Below are 9,281 nucleotides of genomic sequence, written 5' to 3' on the forward strand. Positions count from 1 at the left end.
GGTGGGGTCGTCACGTGGGGGCGGGGCGGGGCGCCGGCCGGCAGCGCGTGCTGTGAGGCGGGGCCTCAGCGGGAGCTGGGGAGAGTGGGCGGGGCGCCGAGCTCCTGAAGACTTAGTTGCTGGAAGTTAAGTTAGCGTTGGACTGAACAGTGGGCAGGCAGGGTCCGCGGGTGACTTTTCCCACTTTTTCCACCTTCAGAGTGCTCCGGGAGGTGTGAGTATCGGGACACGAGACGAAAGAAGCAGATGTCCTGGCTGTTTGACTTGTAATGATCAAAGTCTGTGTTTCAAATCTTCCTTGTCCTCTTCCCTTACCTATTCCAGCTTGCTATGGGTTCTTGGAACCATAAATAGGACTCCAGGATTTATCGATCCTAGCTAGTCTCTACAGCTGGATGTCTTAAGACACTAGCTCAAGGCAGTGTAGGAGAGTCCGAAGACGAAGTAATTGCTGGTTTACTGTGCTAGGGGAAATGATGAAAACTTGTACCCGCTCAATGCCCATTGCTGCTAACTTTTTTTTCTTTTTTCTTTTACTTTTATTGCATTATGATGAGAAAAGTTACATGATTTCAATTTATCTGAATTTGTTAACATTTAAAAACATATTTTAAGTAAATAGAATTAAATCACATTCTTCTTTCTCTTTTGTACCCCAACTCCTCCCGGAGACCCCCCTTCAATACCTACAATATCTTTTTTGTCATATTCCTTAAAATTTATAAAATATTATAACAATAAAAATGAATATTATAAAAGTTGTTTGATATAAAACAACAATCAATTTAACAGTCTTATGTAGATGCTTGTCTACAGCAATACTGAAAATACATAGGTACCAACATATCCTAATTGATAGAAATCCAAAAATATGAGGAATTAGAAATTTGTTGATTGTCATCCAATAGTCTCTCTAATTTGGTAATTGGAGAAATAGGTCCAAAATTGTACAATCTCTATACATTTTTTTTTAGCAGTCTTAGAACCCAGGGCCTTTCACATGCTAAGCAAGGGTTCCACGGCTAATTTCCACCCCCAGGCCCTGGATCTGTTAACTATTGAAGACAGTTTAAAAACTGAAAGTTTCATGCTAGACACAATAGGTTTACATACATATAAGATCCCAGGTTACTTAAACTTTTATATATAGCATATATACATAGAATCTAGGATTGCTGAAGAGTACTTTTTTTAGTAGGTATGAAAAACTATTGGGAAAAAAAATACTGTGAGTGGAATCCTCTTGCTTTTAAAACATCTTAGCGACAGTTTTATGTTCCTCCTCTGTCACATTTAACCAAGATTTCTTCAAGCCATCTGCTTGCCCTTCCAAGCAGTGTATGTCCCAAGACATATGCATTTTAAGTATCACAGCCATTTCATGAAGTCTGTCTGTTGTTATTTAGACAGGTCTCAGTACAATGTATTGATTCTTTAAGCATTGTCAAATGGAGAATAGTGCATCCTTTTGGCAAGAGAAGTGTAGGTGTTAAGGTGTAAACAAACTCATGTACTGAAATAGATTTGTCTGGTGTCCACAAACCAATGAGACCATTCCCATATTTTCTTTTGGGAAACAGCAGCTGCATCCCAAAGTCTCAGTACCAAGGCTGGGCCAGTACCCTCTTGGAGTTCTTTGTTTTTGGTGTGTAGATGTGTATAACTGTACCTTTTAAATTTAAACAGTCCCTGGATTGCCAGCTTTTGTGTGTGGAGGCTGTGTTGAGTGTGTTTATGTGGGGCTGTGTATATCTGTGTACGTGTGTGTGGAGGCCAGACATTAATGTCAAGTGTCAGTCTCGATTCCTCTCCCCTTAGTTTTTGAAACACTTTCTCCCTAAACCTGTCATTGAGCAGTTGAGCGGTTCAGCTTGGCCTGCCGACCAGTGATTTCCATGGATCCATCCACCTGTATCTACTTTCCCAACACTGAACTTACAGGTGACAGGATCGGGCACCCTGTGTATAGCTTTTCACATGGGAATGGTGGCAGCGTGGCCATCATTTTGACCAACTGAGACAGCTTCCCAGCCCACTGCCAGCATATTTAAAACAACGACAACAACAACAACAGCAAACTTTACATTATGTGAGGGGTGTGTGTGCGTATGAGTGAGTGTGCCAGAGGAGGTTGACGGTGCTGCCCCCAACACCCACCCAGAGCTGGAGTTACTGTAGTCAGCTACCTGATGTGGGTACTAGAAACTGAACTCTGCCGCTCTGGCAAAAGCGGCGAGTGCTCTTAACCCATGAGCCTTTCTCTGCCACCACCTCCACCGCCTACTTCTTGACACCAGCTTTTAAGCACTCGTCTTACTTTTTTTTTTTTTTTTAATTTTGTAAGCAGGTTGCCTTCTCCGGCAATCGAACTCACTACTGCTTCCAGCGTGCTCACAGGTGCTCACTGTGCCTGACAGACACTGGCCTATGTGCTCCTTGGATGGTCCTGTTCCGGACTCATTTTTGTCACTGTGTTAAAATATCCCGACAACTGCCCTAAGCAACTTAGGGGACGAAGAGGTTTATTTCACTTCCAGTGCCAGATAGACAGCTCATCAATGTGAGGGAGTCAAGGCAGGAACTTCAGCTAGTTAGATCACATCCACTCCAAGAACAGAAAGAAACTAATTCATACCTGCCCACTTGTTGGCTTATGCTCTGCTCTCGGCTCCTAAGCAGTCTAGGAACCCCTGCCTAGAGGAGAGTGCTGCCCACAGTGGCCTGGCCTGCCCACATCAGTTAATGTAAGATAATCCCTGTAGGCATGTACACTGGCCAACCCAGTGTAGAGAATCTTGTTAACATCTTAGGAGAAACTGGGTCAAATTAACAAAGTGAACCATTACAGTCCCATCGCCTTGGGCCCGGTGTCAGACTTAGGCTTTTCTAAAGACATTCTGCTAAGTTTGCTTGGTCTCTGGTACTGTGATTGAAGTAACAAGGAATTTCCTAATATGGGGAGAACACTGTACCACTGTGGTCTCTCAAGGAAATTCAGGATTCAGTGCATTCATAGCCATGTACGTTTCTGTGGTGACTCCTTGAAGAAGAAGTCCTCCTGTAATGTGATGGCTACTCTGCTGTCATTACCTCTGCCCTATTTATTGAACTGATATTCTTGAGTGCCACGGACCAGAAACAGTGGTAAAAGACTGGTTGGATTCTCCCAATTTGTTTGCACCTTATATGAACATTAAAATAGAAGAACTGTGTCTTCTTCAACGTTTTATTGCTGTAACAAAACACCTTAACCAAAAAAGCAAGTTGGAGAGGAAAGGGTTTATTCAACTTATACTTCCAGTGCACAGTCCACCACTGGAGGAAATCAGGACAGGAACTCAAGGGTAAGATACCCAAGGAACTTAGGGTAAGATACCCTAAGAAGGCAGCCATCTGTGAGCTGAGCAGAGACCCCCTCAGAAGACCCTCAAGCTAACACGTTAACCCAAGACTCCAAACTGTAGGAGGCCTAGTTTCGGTTACTTAAGCTGCTCACTCTGGTCTTTTATCCAGGCAGCCCTAACAAATGAATATAGTTGTGTTCCCTGAATACTTAAATAGCTTATAACTCGCATGCTACTAAGAACAGGTGGCCCTTCCTGGTCCATCTAATTAACCATGCCCATATCCAAAGTGTTCATTGATCTACTCACTCTGTTCATGCCACTACATCCACCATAAAGATAGGTGATCTTTCCCAGTCCAACCAGACCAACCATCACATACTGGTCAGAGAAAGAGATTCTCCCTGATCTCGTATTGAGTGCCTCCAGATAGAGTGGATAGAGAGGAAGATGATGTTCTGCACAGAGAAGGCTGCAAACTCAAAACTCCTGCCCCATCCTCCTTAAAAAGAATGCTAGACTGCCTACCAGTATTTATATATCAAGGGCTTAGAGTTCAATCCATGTAGAAAGAGGGGGAAAAACATTGTTAAGATTTCTGTTGCTTGATAAAACACCATGCCCATAAGCAGCTTGGGGAGGAAAGGGTTTATTTCATCTTATACTTCTGTATCATAAGTCACTGAAGGAAGTCAAGGCAGGAACTCAACACAGGAACCTAAAGCAGGAGCTGATGGAGATGTTGTTAAGGAATGCTTCTTACTTGCTTGCTCTCTCACTGTTTGCTCAGCCTACTCTCTTATATTACCCAGGACTACCTGTCCAGGGGTGGCACGACCCAAGGTGATCTGGGCCCTCCCACATCAATCATCCATCAAGGAAATGTACCACAGGCCAATCTGGTGGGCACTTTTCCTCATCTGAGGTTCTCTCTTCCAGAATGACTCTAGCTTGTGTCAAGATGACATAAAATTATCCAGCAAACCTGGCCAGAGCCAAATACTCCAGACATTTGTGACCAGATTGAAGATGTCCAGACACAAGAGGAATCAACCATTTTTGTAAAGTGTGGCATAAATCTCCTCCCAACAGAGGAACTCATGTTGGATAGAGATCTGGGCTCCAAAGGCATATTCTCTAAAGGATAGAGGAGATATCCTCTCTAAAGGACAGGATGTCATTCTCAGATGTCAGATAAAGATATCAGAGTGCCTTTATCCATAGTACTATGTACACCACAAATGGGTCAGCCCCTCAAACCAAAGTACTGCATCAGACTTCCCTGGCTCTCCTACATCCTGTTAGCAAAAGTAATTAGGGCAAGTCTCTTTAGCTAAGAAGTGACTCAGGATGATTCAGGAGTCTTCCTCAAACTGTGACACAATTCATGATGAACTAGAGCCTTTATGCCAATCCAACCACCCTCTACAGTTTACAGGGGAGGACCTCCAAACCATCTGAAAGAAATACTATACACACTAGTAATTCTACGTGTTCTACTAGATCTATGTTTAAAATATAAATTCAGTTAATTTTGATAATACATTCTTTGAACTTAGTATATCTAAAGTATTGCCATTTCAACATGGAATGGATATTTTGCTTTCATTTTATTTTGTTTTTATTTTATACTCAATAGCACTTTCCAGTTCAATCACTAAATGTGCTTATAGTTCACAATATGTACCGTGGAATAAAACAGATTTACATGTGTAAGTTACTTTGAGTATATTCATTTTAAAAACAAATGACCATAGTATCCATTTCTTCTTTAAATTTAAATCAGGAGACATACAGTGAAAGGTCAGTCATGATGGCCACATTTCAAGTGCTCTGTAGACACATGTTGGTCTTTATTGCAGAGGTCTGCAGGGCTGAAAATGTACTTTTTAAACTAGTCTAAAGCTCAGATTGTCCAATTCAGCAGTAGAGGAAATACAAGCTTTCAAAAGTCATAGTTTCAGAAAAAGTTTGTAATTCAAATATCATGAAGTGTAGTAGCCCACTTTCCTTGGTTTAGAAAGGGAAAAAAAATGGACAAGGGAAGGTATGGATCCTGAACAAATTTTTTAGATAATAGTTTTGTCTATTTTTATTTATTTTGCATTTCGCAATGCTAAAGATCAAACTCAGCCTTATGCAAGCACTACACCTTCAAGCTGTAAACCCTAGTCATACATCTCCTGCTTCATAATCTCAGGATATGTTGTCTTTCTTGTACATGATCTATGCTTGAGGGAAAAAATACCAAATTTGCTTGGCCAATTGATCGTTGATGTGGGCACAGGGAAGCCATGTATATCTTAAGCACATTCTTATAGCCTGATAAAGGTCACTGCTGCGACACTTAAGGTACCTGCTTACACTGCGGTCTGAGGCCTGGGTGACTGAACCTCACAGCGCCCCTTACCTCAGCCTCTCTGTCACTGCTTCCTCTTCTGGGAGTCACCTGACTGCACATGCATCCCACCCACCCTCAGGGCATCTGGATACACTTTTCTCTCTGCAGCTGTCTTTCCCAGCTGCCAGCCACATTTTGTATAAGGTCCCGCTTCAGAGTCCCCTTTCCATTTGTAAACCAAAGTACTTAGAAACTGCAGCAAAGCAGTAGAAAAGCTGCCGTACCAGCCACAAACATACCAAACCCCAGGGTCCTACGAGATACGTGTGTGAGAGAAATGGGATGTATACTTGACATGGTTCAGGGTGTGGCATCATCTGCCAATTCCTCTATGACTTTGGAAAGTCCTTGGTTTTCTTATTAAAATGGAAGTGAAAGGAGCAGCTACTTCTGTAAGATTGAAGTGTGATACTGAATACAAAAGCATTGCCTGCTAGCTAATTAAACATGGCTGACACAATCAAACATGCCTAAACATGGCTCACCTGCTAGAGTTGCCACAGGTCTGGTAGCTCCCTGCAGAGAAGGGCCATGTGTACCGGGTGCACTACTGCACCAGTGACTACCAAATGCTGGAAACATAAAAGGTCCTAAGTAACTGTACATCTAGCAGCGATGACAGATCCCTGGGGAGCGGGAGGCGGGGCAAGAGACCTGCACAGTGAAGTAAGTCTCTGGCACGTGAAGGGGCAGGCAAGGGGATTGCTTTCAGTGTTTTCCTGGTTGAGGCACCAGACTCAAAAAGAAGCTCTGAACTCAATCAATGGTGAAGCCCAGGGTGCCATGTGAGATAAGAAATTAGACCGGGATTTAAGGGACGCAGACGTGAGTGGAGCAAAGCCATGGAAAAGGAGTGTAAGACTGTCATCAGTTTGACTTGAGGAGCTAGATCATGCCTACCAGCCTTCCCCAGCAGATCTTCTGTTTTGCTTTCCTAAGAGACTCTGCCAACCAGACACATGTGTCATGGCATGACATGGTGTTCTGTTTCTTGGAGTGAATACCAGGTAAAGAAATATCTTTCTTCACTACATTTTCATACAATAGGCAATAACAGGTATAGCTGAGCTAAAGCTATCTTCTAACCAAGTCCCTTCTTAGGAGTGGCCTCTGTCACATCTGGTTTAAGGCATGTCACAGGCATCCAGGAAGGCTGAGTTCCTTAGCGCCATTGTCCTGTTACCTCTGGCATAAAGAATGCCCAGATCTTTTGAGTGGTAAATTCTACTCTGAGACACAGAGAGAAGCAGTTCATAACGTTATGTTTATAGAAAGAGAACTAAGTTAAGACAAGTTCAGCAATTCTTTAAAGGTCACAGTTTATGGGAAAGCAGCTCTCTAATTTACAAGTTGGGAGACCTTGAGCAAGATAAAAAATTTCTGTGCCTCTGTATTTTCATCTGTAAAATGGAGATAATAATATGCTTGCCCTACAGTGAATGTAACAACAACTCATGAATAATGAGCCTGGCGATTCTAAATGTGTAGCTTGTGTTAATTCACTGAACCACTCACATGTTCTCATGAATTAAAGTGTAATACTTCTTGGAAGATAAGAAACAGGAGAATTCTTTTCTACTCACATAATTCAAGTAGCAATACTTAGATCTAGGATTCAATCCCATCTCCACTGCACAGCCTTTTTGTATGGACATCTGCTAACTATAGCTGCAGACACAGAAGCATAATTCCTTGGGTGTTTAACTCTCCTTAGTGTTGTGAATATAGCTGATGGTACAGTGTTCTTCTAATAGGTGCAAGACCCTAGGTTCCATCTCCACTACTGTAAATAAATATTTCATGAGGATCCCTGGAGTCTCTGCATTTCTCTCATGCTTTGGCACCTCGTGCCTACCATTCTCATATTGCTTCATCATTAAAATAATGCTGCAACTATATAAGAAGGCAAGAGATAGGGGCTAGAATATTCCCTGTGGCAGTGAATCAGACACATAAGTATGAATTCATGCTTATCCATGTAAATAGATGTTCACCTCTATAAATGCTTGTTGATAGGCAAAAACCAATGGATTAGTATGCACTTGTCTTTATTTGGACTGTCAGCTAACAATGCCTAAAAATAATACAACCCAAGAAAAAATAGCTTTCAGAATATGGCTTCTAATTCTGTCCTCCAGTAATGAGAGCCAAAGCTTATGATGAGTGTGGCTGGTTCTGTACAGAGGACAGAGGTAACTGGATAAAACTAAGTTATTGTGGAGTCTAGGAAGGACGTATAGACAGACAAGAACCATCCCACAATAGTAGGGTGTGTTCAAGGCACCTATGAGCTAAGTGAAGGCGTTCTGAGTAGCAGAGGCTGGGGAAATTTGAGTAACTGACAAAGTACAAGATACAATCCTTTGGGTTGATATTAATATAAATGAATAAGTGAATCAATAAGTGGGAAAAGAGAAAGAGTATCTTCCAGGCAGAATTACGAGTGACATATGTAGGTATTCTAGTTCCAGTCTGGTGGGTGGAATGTCACCTGTCACTCTTTAGCTATGACTTGTCTGGGACTTTCTTGCAGACATACACGATGGAAGCGAGAAGTCAGTACAGCATTAACAGTGGAGAAAATAATAACAGCACTTCAAGTCAGGCAAGCGATCAAGGTCAAGAACGCCTGTGAAGTCATGGTGATAACCTGTGTCCCTGATGGCATGATGACAATGATCCCTCGCCTTTACAACCTTCCACCTGAAAATCCCCAGCCCTGACTGGTGAGCCAGTGTTTTGTTATATACCTGTGTGATGATTCGCAGAACAGATAAAGACACCAAAATCAGGGGACATCTAAGAAATGGTCAGTGGCATGGAGAGTCTGAGGAGCTGAGAGGGCTGAAATGCATGACATTCCGCATGAGATCCTGGAGTGGGAAAATGAGATTGGGACAACAAGGGAATCCAAATAGACAGTATGCTGTAGTTAATAACCATGGATCTGTGTGATAAATACACCCTACCACAAGAGAACTTGGTCCCAAGCATAAGAACCTTTAAACTACATTTGCAATAATTCTAGAAATCTGTAACTCTAAAATTTCTTGTTTAAAATATCTTGTATACCATTTCTTAAGACATGCAAATATAAGAACTATAAAATCAGAAATTAAAGGTGGAAGTAGATGATCTCTAAGATTAAAAGAAAGAGTGGAAAAGCTCAGTCAGACAGCCAAGAGAGCAGCTCTTGGTTTTGCTACTTGATCATTTTAATAACTTGGTGGAGACTCGATCCTCTGTTTTACCACCTCTGTTAAAAGACATACGACAGGAATGGATAAAGATGTCCAAACAGCTGTGTGCACTTCAATATAATAGACCCCATCTAATTTCAGTCACAAAATGCACCTTTCAACTAGCAGCTTTAGAACTAGGAGGAGACACAAGGACCTTTTCAGAGACACCGATGTCAAAGTTGCTTTCACAATGATGCTGAGATATTGATCTCTTCTTATTCTTAGTCTCTCAGCATACTGTGGCACTTCCAGAGACTGAAGAATATACGATATAATTAGTTAACACTACATACC

General features: G+C 42.0%; 1 long non-coding RNA gene across 1 annotated transcript; it reads left to right on the top strand.

Annotated features, from left to right (window-relative positions):
- Positions 1–120: 120 nt before the first annotated feature.
- On the top strand, positions 121–8,860 carry LOC116089167. Its single transcript, XR_004118196.1, has 2 exons — positions 121–214; positions 8,279–8,860. It is a non-coding gene; the product is annotated as an uncharacterized LOC116089167 (long non-coding RNA).
- The last annotated feature ends 421 nt before the right edge of the window (positions 8,861–9,281 follow it).

Source organism: Mastomys coucha, unplaced genomic scaffold (assembly GCF_008632895.1).
Source record: "Mastomys coucha isolate ucsf_1 unplaced genomic scaffold, UCSF_Mcou_1 pScaffold14, whole genome shotgun sequence".
NCBI lineage: Eukaryota > Metazoa > Chordata > Mammalia > Rodentia > Muridae > Mastomys > Mastomys coucha.